Genomic DNA, 13,165 nt, shown 5'->3' with positions numbered 1-13,165 from the left:
GTCACAGATCCTTTGTTCCTTCTTCCATTAAGAGGTGGAATCCAATTACCCTCCTGTTGAATCTGGGCTGGTCTTAGTGATTTTCTTGACTAGCATAATGAAAAAGAACCGACTTTCTGGGAGTTGGTTCTAGGTTCAATAAAGACTTGCAGCTTCCATCCTAATCTTAGAACACTCCCTCCCAAAACACAGCTGTATTTGGCAAGGAAGCTCCAGATGCCCAAAGGAGAAGAACTAAAGCACATGGGTGGAAGGTTCTGAGTTCTCAGCAGACAGCCAGCACCAACTTTCTTCCAGCCAACAACCAGCAATAACTTGCAAGCACTGTGAGTGAGTTATCCTGTATCGAGCTTCTCTAGATGATGATGCTGTGAGAAGGAGACGCAACATGCCCAGACAAGCCCTTACTGAATTCCTGGTACACAAAATGATGAGACATAATAACATAAATTTTATTTGTATTTATTTTTTTAAACTTCTATTTTAGGTTCAAGGGTACATGTGCAGGTTTGTTATTTATTTTTATTTTTTTAATTTAATTTAATTTTTTTTTTTGAGACAGAGTTTCACTCTTGTTGCCCAGGCCAGAGTGCAATGGCACAATCTTGGCTCACTGCAACCTCCAGCTCCCGGGTTTCAAGTGATTCTCTTGCCTCAGCCTCCTGAGTAGCTGGGATTACAGGTGCATGCCACCACACCTAGCTAATTTTTGTATTTTTAGTAGAGACGGAGTTTCACCATGTTGGCCAGACTGGTCTCGAATTCCTGAGCTCAGGTGATCCACCCGCCATGGCCTCCTAAAGTGCTGGGATTACAGGCATAAGCCACCACACCCGGCAGCAAGTTTGTTATTTAGGTAAACTCGTGTCATGGGAATTTGTTGTACAGATTATTTTGTCACCCAGGTACTAAGCCTAGTGTCCAATAGTTATTTTTTTTCTGATTCTCTCCCTCTTCCCACCCTCAAGTAGGAATCAGTGTCTGTTCTCCCTTTTGTGTCCATGTGTTCTCATCATTTAGCTCACTTATAAGTGAGAACATGTGTTTTTAAGTCACAGAGTTTTGGAGGGCATTTGTGGTGCTGTAGTAGAAAACTATAATTGATATTCACAATCTCTCTCTTAAGTCACCCATTCTAGATTTTCCTCACCACCATTTGGCTGGCTTGAGTTATTCACCTGATAGCATAGCTCAGATTTTCTTCCCCAAGGTATCTAAGATTTTAGTCTCCTTGATTTGAAACCATATTTTCTCGACTTGTCTTTTCACCATGATTACTTGATCTGGATACATTGGAAGCAACCCAGGGATCACCTGGGTTTAAGAAATACTTCTCCTTTCTCCCATGGTTTAATGGCAAACCTAGATCCTCATGATTATTTTATCATTATATCAGTGTTTTCCTTTGCCCACTGGTAGGCTGGCATGAAGTGCACAGGTGGCCATGTGTTTGCTGCAGCTTCTACTTTAGTGGAAACTTTTCTGTGTTTCCTAACAAAAGTGTTTACCTGTGGGAATTAGGTCTCCAGGTTGAGAGGGTAAAAGGTTTTAAGAATACAAAGAAACTCATCAAGTAGATCACTGGCAGTGATAGTAAGAAGAATCAATCTTATTTCCACCTTTTACTTCGTGGACCCATGGGTTCAAGCTGTTGGGACACAGCCCTAAATCCTGGCTGTTGATAAAGTGCACATACTGTACCCCAGTAGACAGTATTTCAACCCTCAAAGTATTGTCCCTGAGCCTACACTCTAGATGAACTTTCAACAGGTCATTTAACTATATTATCAACTGACTATTTCTGGATAATGAAGTCCATTGCCAGAATGATGAATCTTGTGTCGTTTGTTGCATCTCTTTTGTCATAAAATGTGCCTCCTAGTCCTATAAAATATAATGTGGGATACTATATCAATGAACGACTAGTCTATAAGCTCTTGGATGCTGGTACTATCATAGTCTTTGCAAACATGGAAAGTAAACCAATATTTACAGTAGAGAATGATTCTAGGAAAGCCAAATTGATACCCACTGCAAAGTGAAATATATTATAAAAACTCAAATATTGTAGCTGTTCCCTAATTTTTGGAGTTTTATATCAAAACATCTGTCATACATGTGTCTAACTAGAGCATCTAGAGTATTTGTCAAGTCCTGCATGATGCCATTAATGTAAAGTCATCAATGTGGTAGAACAGGGCAATTTTTCTTTGGAGTGTCAAGGTGGTCAAAGTTCCTGATGAGTATATTCTGACACAGATTATCAAAATTAGTATAGTTTTAAGGAAAGACACAGATTTTGATCCTCTCTACTATTGAAGATTGAAAAAAAAGCTTTCTAAAATATAACCATATTTACAGTGTGCCAGAGTCTATGTTGATATGCTTCTGTAAAAAATCACATATGATGTGACATATTCAATATGGGCTACAACCTGATTAAGTTTACTATAGTCAACCTTTGTTGCCCAAAATTGCTCTGTTTTTTTCCAGAGGCAACAAGATGAATTGAATAGGGATATGGTAGAGTTTACCATATCTTCAATACTCAAGTCCTTGATGGTGACTTAGATTACCATTCCTCCCAAGGAATGGCTTTTAATTTACTATCTTGGCCAGGATTGTGGGATGAGGTCTTCCCCATTGCCTGTCCTATAATATGGCTGTTATACTACAGATTGTGAAACCAATATGAACCTTTCTGTTACCTTAGAAGTGTATTATTCCAGTTATAAAGTTGGATCCTGGATTAATAACCAGAGAATAGGTCTATGAATTACCTGTTTGCCATGAGTGTCTACGATGAACTGAAGTCCATGATGATAAATTTTAAGGGTGACATAAATTCCTTAAATTGCCTTCAGTACTTTTTTTAAGTTATTTTGGAAAACTGCCTCAATTTCCTTTGAAATATCTCTCCCTCCTCCGCCCTCATCTATCTATTCATCATATCTCTCAAAGTCAACATGTGCTTCTCTGGGTTACCACAGCATTTAAATCTACCTGCACACACATTGCCTTGGCTTCTGCTGGTATATATTAACTAGTTTCTATAATTCCCTTGGTAAGGGTGTGATTTATTCTTTGAGCAGATATTATACTTCTGTCCTCAGGCTATGCCCAGGCCTGCTATGGTTACCAGCCTGGTAGAAATGAAATGGAGGAAACTGAAGAAAACGAACAAGATTAGAAGAACAGATTCTTTTGCAACAAGGGTTAAAGGGTTGCTGCTTTTGGCCAGGAGGGTTAAAAGAGACATGGAGGTTAAAATATTCAGTTTTTCCATCCCACAGGCCTTAGAGCCCCACTCTTTTAGTCTCAGAGCACTTGTTTGATGATCAGATACCTCCATTATTGAAAAACATTTTCCTTTGCAGTACTACAGTCCTTATAACCAGATAACTTTTAGTACAGTGTGTCTTGGGGCTGTAAGAAGACAGTCTTCATTAAAGCTCCCATTGAAACTCTCTGGTTTCATAGTCTGATATATGTTAGCAAATGTTTCCTTGAGCTCATCTTTTTTTTTTTGGCAAGACTTCCCATGCTGTTTAATGCAACCACCAGACATCAAATACATTATAATTGTTATTGCATTATACTGATCAGAGTAGCACCACTTGATCTTTCCAGCTTTTACATTTTACTTGCACACTCTTCTAATTTAATCATAGATGAAAGCTTTAGTAATTGTGATTCCACTAAATTTCAAAAATTGTTACCACCTCTCTTGTCACCAGCAATATGGTTCCTATTGCTTCCAAACAGTCGGACAATGAATGTAGTTGATGGTTTACTTCCAAGAGTCCCTCTGATATTAATTGTCATGACCTAGATTTCCTAGAAAACAGAAACTAAAATAAATGTTCCATTCCTGGGATCAAAAATGAGAAGAAAGGAAGCAAAACAGGAATATAGGAAAATCAAATAAAGATGATGCATTATTGAACTGGTCACAGCTTCTATGTAATAGTTAGTTAGTGGTTGTGTCATAAGTGATACATCTGGAGAGACCAAATATATTCACTGCTTTTTGAAATACTACATTTAAGTTAAAAAGTCTTGAAAACTCCATCAAGGGAAGAAAGGGGAAATCAATTTATTTGATAGCTCTTTTCTACCTCTTACTGATTCAAATTTGTTCCACAGGATACTAGTCTCACACTTTTGTATTCTATTACACATATCCTCTGGGATGCCGGGGAAGTTTGGATTTTATGACACTAATTGAGTCACAGCTGGGCCTTAGAGCTGCTGTGGCTTCCACTGAAGTGAGTATATGTCTTGCAAAATTCTAGCCTTGCTCTTGTAGAGGTATGAGACAATTAGAGGTTATGGGAAATGAGGTGATAGTGGTAGCATTTTGGGCTTGGAGACTATATGTCTAAAAAATGCATACCATCATTAGTACATATTCATAATCCACAGGGGAAGGCAACTGTATAAAATATATTTGAATATCTCCACCTGAAGTACATTAGGACACAGTGCCTTTCTATGTCCAACCATTACAATTTTTCCAGGATTATGTTGACTATAGGTAAGACATGATTGGATATATCCACTGATATTAAGAAGAGTTATCAATCAATCACTGTTTGATTAATAATGTGGACAATTCATTCCTTTTATTGTGGGTTATCTCATGAAAAAATAATTCTTCAGGTATTCATTTGAGTTTATTTTGTGTCACCATTCAGCCATCCTTTGTTATGGCTTATTATACAATACATTCTTAGTATTTCACTTCAGGATTGGTGGTCAAATTTTATGCATCTATAAATGGAAATTTTTACCTTCATGGATTTTCTTTTTGTTATGTAAGAAGTCTTTGCACAGAACATTAGTCAGCAAAACTGGCTTAGCACAGTGACCTGTGTAAGCATTTCCTGTATATACACTTATGTCTTTTATGTGGTCTCTACCTTTATAATCACAATTTTATCAGGTAGCATTGAATCATCAAGTGATGAATACATTTGTTGTCCAATTTTTATAGGAGTACCTGAAGAGGTTAAGAATCATCTGTGTTTCCTTAGAATTTTAAAGCTGTGAGCTATAAAAATCTATCAACTATCTGTGATTATGTTTATCCTTTTACATTAATCAAATTGACATACCCTGCAAAGGGCTGAAAGTTTAGCCACTTGAGCTGATTTCTTTTGGTAAGAAACTGGATTCTATGCATGAATATGGAGTAGTTATTCATAACCAGTCTGGTATTTTACCTTTTCATTTGTGAGATAAGACACATCAGTACACAATGTTACATAAGGATTTGGTGTGGGAACGTCTAAATAATATGCTATGAAAATGAGCAATTATCAAACTACAGAAGCACAATCATATTCTCCATCAGATAAGGATATTAAACTTGCTAATTGAGAGTATAGACCCACATTTAAGATGAGTAAAGGATATAAATTTTTCATACTTAATCAGCTAGAGCATGACCTAGCTGTACATACAAGAAGAAAGACTTATAATGATTTGGTAGACCCATACAGGTGGGTGTTGAAGGAACATTTTGAGATTATTTAAAGGTCTTTCTGTTTCTGGAATCTATAGGAGTGGTTCTAAGATGTTTGATTTAGTCAATATAAAAGCTCATTTCTTTATTTCAGAAAAATATTGGTGCCTGTTATCTAGATTATCTGTTTGATGCAAGAAATTCCTTTGTCCTTTAATTATTGATTATGAGTAATTTGGGATAATTTGTAATCTGCTCTTGGGTAATGCCTTCAGTTGGTGCGTCATAGTCTAGAATAATGAATTGTTTTGTGGTGTTGAATTTTTTTTCTTAGAAGCTTGATATCCCTTTTTAAACAGCTTGATGAATTTAGGTAGAGAATCAATTTTAGGATTTTTCAAATTAAGAGAATGTAATAGGGTGTTATCTCCTTATTAGATCAGAGTGAGTCCACTGGGGCTCTGTATACTGTGAAGATATTATTTCAATATTTGGGAGAAGTAACATATATCTTCAGTAAATCCTTTGATATGCAACTTTCTAGGAGAATTGTTGATTTTCCCTGGAGGATGTAAGTAAACATTGAATATGTTTTATCAATTTGGAGACTAAATTAATAAATATTTCTGAGCATGGATATATTACTGTAAAGAATTTGGCTATAGATGGAACTGAGAAGAATATGAGTTAGGTACTACTCGAAAGCAAGGAGTTACAAGGAGTTAGTATTTTGTGAATTTCTCATTGAATTTGAAAGCAATATAAATCCTCCACCAATCACATTGCTGGGGCTGGCTAAATGAATGATGAGTCCACTGTCCATAGATACAATTGGTCCAAAAACTTCCTTGACTTCAGCTTAACAGGGTATTGAAAAACTTTAGCAAAATTTTTGAAGACTAATCTGGGCAGACAGCGGTTTACTCTAATTATCTTGCTTATATGTATAGATTCTTTGCCCACATGTTTCTGGAAACAACTAAGTTTTTAGGTGTTTCTTGAACTATATATAGTGTAAGTATGTAACTGTACATATCAGCTATCATTTAATGGTGGGTAGAATTTTCTGGGGCTGAAGAACACTTTATCTGGAAATATCATTTTCAAAATAATTCTCTATCTATTGAACTTGCAGGAGTCATGACATAGAGGAGTCGTGCTGCCATCATGGGCATGTGCCCTGTGCAGTGCCACAGGGCCCCATGGTTACAAGGATCTCATGCTTGGTTTAATGCCCTGCTGTAATCATCTTAAAATTCCTAATAATTATTGAACAGGGGCCCCACATTTTCGTTTTACACTATGTCCCACAAATTATGTAACTCGTGTTGCAGAAGACGGGTACCAGAGTTCATAGTTACAAGTTAGTCATAGGCGAGAATTTAGGATTCTTAGAAATTCCCAGTTTAAGTGGTTTGAGTACTCTGGGAGAGTTGGTTTGCTGTATAGTAATAGAGTTGATGGTAGCGTGGTACCCATAAGAAAGCTATATTATTATCTATTTATATTATAAATATTTCCCAATGGAGCTTTAAAACGAGTCAGAAAATTGCTGGTGCTTATGTTTCCATTGGATCAACTGGTTTTGGACAGTTTTTTTTTTTTTTTTTTTAATCAATGTGAGATATTGAGTCTTCCAATGATCTTTTGCTTCCAGTATCTACAAGAATCCTTACTTATAAGCTTTATGTTCTTAGTTAATAGAAAGCCCTTTCTGACTGTGTTTGTTTGTGTGTTTGTCTTATCTGGAGAGCTGGAGTATATATAGAGAGTGGAATGATTGCCACAATCAAAGTAGCTAATACATCTGTCAGCTCACATAGTTACCACTGTTTTCCTTTTGTGGTATAAACACTTAAGATCTACTCTCTTAGCAAATTTCACATATCAAATATAGCATAATTAATGATAGACACTATGTTGTACCTTAGATCCCCAGAACTTATTAATCTTACAACTGAAAGTTTGTAGTCTTTACTAACATCTACCCAAACCTTGCCCCTTCCAAACCTTACCCCTGGAAACCACCATTCTAGTATGTGCCTTTATGAGCTTGGCTTTTTACCATTACACATACAAGTGAGAACAAACAGTATTTTTCTCTCTGTGTCTGGCATATTTCACTTAGCATACCGTTCTCTGGTGTTATTAATATTGCCACAAATGACAGAATTTCCTTCCTTTTTATGGCTAAATACTATTCCATTGTATGTATAGACAACATTTTCTTTATAAAATCATTCATTGATGTGCAATTAGGTTGTTTTCATATTTTGGCTATTGTGAAGAATGTTGTAATAATCATGAGGTTGCAAATATATTTTTGAAAAATATATTTCATTTCCTTTGTTTATATATCCAGAAGTGGAATTGCTGTTTCATAAGGTAGTTTCATTTTTATTTTTTCTGAGTATCCTCCACACCTTTTTTTTATGATGGCTATACCAATTTACATTCCCATCAACAGTGTAAAAGGGTCCCTGTTCTCTACATCTTTACCAGTACTTATTGTCTCTTTTCTTTTTGATAAGAACCTTCCTAACAGATATGAGGTAGTATTTCATTGTATTCTTGATTTGCATTTCCCTGATGATTGGTGATGTTGAACACTTTCAGATAGCTAGCAGTGTTTGTGTATCTTCTTTGGAAAAATGCCTATTCAGGATCTTTGCCCATTATTTAATAGGATTATTTATCTATTTTTGCTCTTGACATGTAGGAGATTATTACCTAATTTGGATATCAACTCTTTATCAGATAGTTTGAAAATATTTTCTCCCATTTTGTAGACTGCCTTCATAGTTTTAGTTGTATTATATCTTTCAGTTCCAGAATCTCTGTTTGATTCTTTTTTAGGGTTTCTATTTTTTCATTAGACTTCTCATTGTCTTCATCCATTGTTTTCCTGATTTTGTTTAGTTGTATATCTGTGTTCTCTTGTATCTCATTGAACTCAAGATAATTGTTTTAAAATTGTTTGTTAGGTAATGTATACATTTCTGCTTCGTTGGGGTAGTTTATTGACACTTTATTGATTTCCTATGGTGATGTTGTGTTTGTCTGATTCTGTATGATTTATGCATCATTGAGTTTGTGTCTGTGTATTAAGGAGCAAAACACCTCTTCTAGTCTTTACAGATGGGTTTCAGCAGGCAAAAACCTTCTCCTGTCAATTTGTTGGGCTAAGGAGATTCCCTTTGGGATCCAGGTTGAGTGGGTTTGGAACCAGGTCACATGGCTGCTACTAGATCTGAGGTTGACAGCACTATGGCCAGGAGTTCAGGTGGGTACAGATCTTGCTTAATCTTTGAATAGGCAAGATTGCATTCAGAACCTTGGTCAGTAGAGCTGGTACTGAAACAAGTTTCAAGATCTGCAGTTAGCTCTGCACATGGTAGAGCTGTTACCAGATTCATGTGTAGTTTTGGCTCCTGTAGGTTTCCTGAGAAGATTCCCCCTAGGTCACTGGGTGTATTTCTGGGTGTTTATGGCTGTTCCTGACCACAGCTGAGAGAGAATGGAGCTGGGTGATGGACCACTTCAGGATCCACTCCCAGAACCAAGTTGGTAGCCTGTTACTTGAGGCCTGGGAAGGTGTGGCTCCATCTGGGTCTCCTGGAGTATGGCACTGGTGGCAGGACCAAGGCCAATTGGAGTTGTAACTGAATCCACAGAGGGAGGGGGCTGTTTCTGGGTCCCTAGTCAAGACCATCATCATTGAGCCTGTCATCAGGGTGCAGGCCTGATCTCTCAGTATAGCCCTCTTTGGTCTTAGGATTCATAAGGATTTTAAAACATTCTACCTGGATTTCATTGTTCTACAAAAAAACTGTTTTTATCTGGATAACTATCAAATTATTACTGCTGGAAGGGAATGTGAGTGGAGGACCTACTGTTCTGCCATTTTGCTGTTCTAACTCCCCACCAAATCTACTCTAAAGAAAAAGGGGTTTCTAACAGTCTTATTATATAATGTATTTCCTACATGTTCTTGGCTTTTCAAGGCTGAATTTTTGAAGTACGTATATTGGGTTTGTTAGATTTTCTCTTGATCTTTCTTTTCTATTTTGCTGCTTTCAACTTGTAATAAGAAAACAAATTGATAAAAAATTAATACTCCAAGACATTCATTATCTAAGAAAATACTGAATTGCATAGCAAATTTTACCTACTTTTTTGAGGCTTAGGGAAATTCTTAATTATAGTTCTTAAGAACTCTAAACTAAGGTTTAAGTACAAATTCTATAGACCTGTCTTTTAGTCCAGCAAAGGGATTTTTAAAATGCAATTGTTTATTTCCTGAGAAATACCATGAGGAAAATGTTTCTTATTTATGAGGTTAGGGGAAAGAACAGAAGGAATAGAAGTGGTGTAATTTATGAGGAAATTAAGTCTGAGAGAAAAAGAGGTACAAGAAGGGGAGGCTTCAGAGATTTGGAAGGAGTTTGATTGTATTTTCCTTGGATTTTCTACAAAGTCTTTGAGGATTTCTATCTTGGAGACTTCCTAGAAGAAAGTCAATCATAGATTACTTGGTATTTGTCTGAGTTTTTTTTTTTTTTTTTTTTTTTTTTTTTTTTTTTCCCGTAGCTCCTCGTAAATGTATTATTCTTGATATGCCAGAAGTTTCCCATATTGGCCATTGTAATTCTTATTAAATCTTCCTATTTATCAAGATAAGCATAATTATTTGAGTTAGAGTAAGACAAAATATAGGAAGCAGACGTTCTGCCAGAGGAAAGTCAGCTTTAGGGTGCCACCAGACACAGACAGCTTGGACTACCAGAATCAAGCACTCTTTTGGAAGAGGGTAATCTCCTTCCAAAAACTGAGAACACTTACCTTCCCATATATTGAGTCCAGATGTGCTTGGTGGCCCAGGTAATAATTTCAAGATGCCAGGACTTTCCAATTCAAATTCAGGTTCAACTGGTTTCATCTCCTTCAGTGGTGTAGAGTCTGCTCTCTCCTCCTTGGAAAAACTTCCAAGCCTGTGTCACCTCTGGTATGGACACAGCTTCTAGTGTCGCTTTGGATCTTGTGGAAAGTCAGACTAAAGTGAGTAGTGAATATAGTATGGACAAGGCGATGGTTGAATTTGCTACAATGGATCGACAACTGAACCATTATGTAAAGGCTGTTCAATCTACAATAAATCATGTAAAATAAGAACCTTCAGAAAAAATACCAGATTTAAAATTATTGGTGGAGAATAAATTTTTGGCTTTACAGAACAAGAATTCTGATGTGGACTTTCAAAATAATGAAAAATTTTTACAGTTTAAACAACAGTTGAAAGAACTAAAGAAGCAATATGGCCTTCAAGCTGACAGAGAGCCTGACGGAACAGAAGGAATGGATGAAGATATGATTGTGACCCAAAGTCAGACCAACTTCATCTGCCCCATTACATGGTTGGAAATGAAGAAGCCAGTGAAAAATAAAGTGTGTGGCCACACCTATGAAGAGGAAGCCATTGTTTGCATTATTGAGTCCAACCACAAGCAGAAGAAAAAGGCCTGTTGCACTAAAATTGGCTGTAGCCACATGGATGTAAGAAAGTTGGATCTCATCCAGGATGAAGCACTTAGACGGGCGATTGAGAACCATAACAAGAAAAGACTTCATTCCAAATAGGAAAAGCCACCTGCCTGCAGGGACACCAGCAGCCTACCTCCTACCCCAGCTGTCTGTTGAGAGCAGTGTTGACTCCAGCAGTTAGGGACTGGCTGCATAGCATACTTGTTTGGGGTAAAACTTCATGTTTTATGTGTGCTTGAAAACATTTTTCTAAGTTACACAACAGAAATGCAAGCATATTGTTTATTTTTCAGTGTTCTATCATGTTAAATAAAACTTTGATCATCTGCAAAAAAAAAAAAAAAAAAAAAAGATGAACTTGAGATTAACAAAAAAGTGCACTAAAAACAGTAAACTCTCTGTACTTGTGAATAGTGTCTTGGCCTTCCCCAGTCGAGCAAAGGTGTGTCAACAATGCCTCAATAATTTGTTTAATTTATTTAAGCTTTATTGAGGTATAATTGATATACAAAACTTTTCATGCATTTAATGTATACATTTTGATAAATTGAGATACATGTGTATACCCATGATACCATCACAACACCCAAAATACTAAACATATTCATCACCTCCAAAAGTTTTCTTGTGTTTTTTTTTAGTTGTTTGTATGTTTTGTTCATTTGTGTTTGTTTGATAAGAACAGGAGCTCTTTCCTGTAACTTATTTTAATGTACATGACACTATATTGTTAACTCTAGGTACTATGTTATGCAGCAAGTCTCTAGAATGCACTGTTATTGCAAAACTGAAACTTTGTACCCACTGGGCAACAATTTTCCATTTTCCTCAACCCTAGCCCCTGGAAATCACCATTCTACTCTCTGTATCTATGAATTTGACTCTTTTAGACACCTCATACAAGTGGAATATTGCAGGCTTTGTCTATCTGTTACTGGGTTATTTCGCTTAGCATAGTGTTCTCTAGGTATGTCTGTGTTGCAAATGGTAGGATGCCCTTCTTATTTTAAGAATGAATAATATTCAATTGTATGTATTTACCACAATTTCTTTATCTGTCTGTTAATAAACATTTAGTTTTTTTTTTCCATATCTTGGCTATTGTGAATAATATTGCACTGAACCTGGGAGTAAAAATATCTCTGTGAGACTGATTTCAATTTTTTTTTGGACATAAACCCATAAATGAAATTGCTGGTTTATATGGTATTTTTAATTTTAAATATTTTGAGAAACCTCCTTATTGTTTTGTATAAAGGCAAACCATTCTAAATTCCCACCAGCCTTATATGGGTATATAAGGATTCCCATTCCTCCACATCTTTGACAAAATTTGTTACATTTTGACTCAATAATGGCCCTCCTAATAGGGCTGATTTAATATCTCATTGTGATTTCAACATGAATTTACCTGATGACTAGTGATGTTGAACACCCTTTCATATATGTGGTGGCCATGTGTATATATTCTTTGGAGAAATGTCTATTCAAGTCTTTTGTGCATTTTAAAATCTGGATACTTATGAGTTTTTCTACTATTGAGTTGTAGGAGATTATTATGCTTTGATATTATCTTCTTATCAGACACATAGTTTGATAATATTTTATCCCATTCTGCATGTTGTCTTTTTACTCAGTTGATTGTATATAATTCATTGTGCAGAAGGTTTTTAGTTAAACGTAGTTTCATGTGTCTATTTCTGGTTTTGCTGCCTGTGCTTTTGGTGTCAAATCCAATAAATCATTACCAAAAACATTATCAAGAAAATTTTATCCACTTTCTTCAAGGAGCTTTACAGCTTCATGACTTAGTGTTTGATACATTTTTTTAGTTGGTTTTTGTGTATAGTACAAAGTATGGAGTTCCATTTCATTTTTTTGCATGTGGATGTCGAGCATCAGTTTGAGAGAGACTATCCTTTCTCCAGTATATGATCTTGACACCCTTGTCAAAGATCAGTTGGCTGCACATGCACGGGTTTATTTCTTGGTTCTACATTCTATTCCCTTGGTCTATGTGTTTGTCTTTATATTAGCATACTGTTTCAATTATTGTAGCTTTGTAATATATTTTGGAATCAGGGAATGTGATATCTCCAGCCTTGTTCTCTCTCAAAATCGCTTTGGCCATTCAGGGTCTTTTGTGGCTCCAGATGA

At 36.1% G+C, this 13,165-nt stretch overlaps 1 pseudogene; it reads left to right on the top strand.

Annotated features, from left to right (window-relative positions):
- The first annotated feature begins 10,350 nt into the window (after positions 1-10,350).
- On the top strand, positions 10,351-11,104 carry LOC108515786 (E3 SUMO-protein ligase NSE2 pseudogene; annotated as a pseudogene).
- The last annotated feature ends 2,061 nt before the right edge of the window (positions 11,105-13,165 follow it).

This window comes from Rhinopithecus bieti, unplaced genomic scaffold (genome assembly GCF_001698545.2).
Source record: "Rhinopithecus bieti isolate Rb0 unplaced genomic scaffold, ASM169854v2 scaffold_35001, whole genome shotgun sequence".
Taxonomy (NCBI): domain Eukaryota; kingdom Metazoa; phylum Chordata; class Mammalia; order Primates; family Cercopithecidae; genus Rhinopithecus; species Rhinopithecus bieti.
Note: the sequence above shows the minus strand (reverse complement) of the source record. Positions and strands in the feature narration are given on the sequence as shown.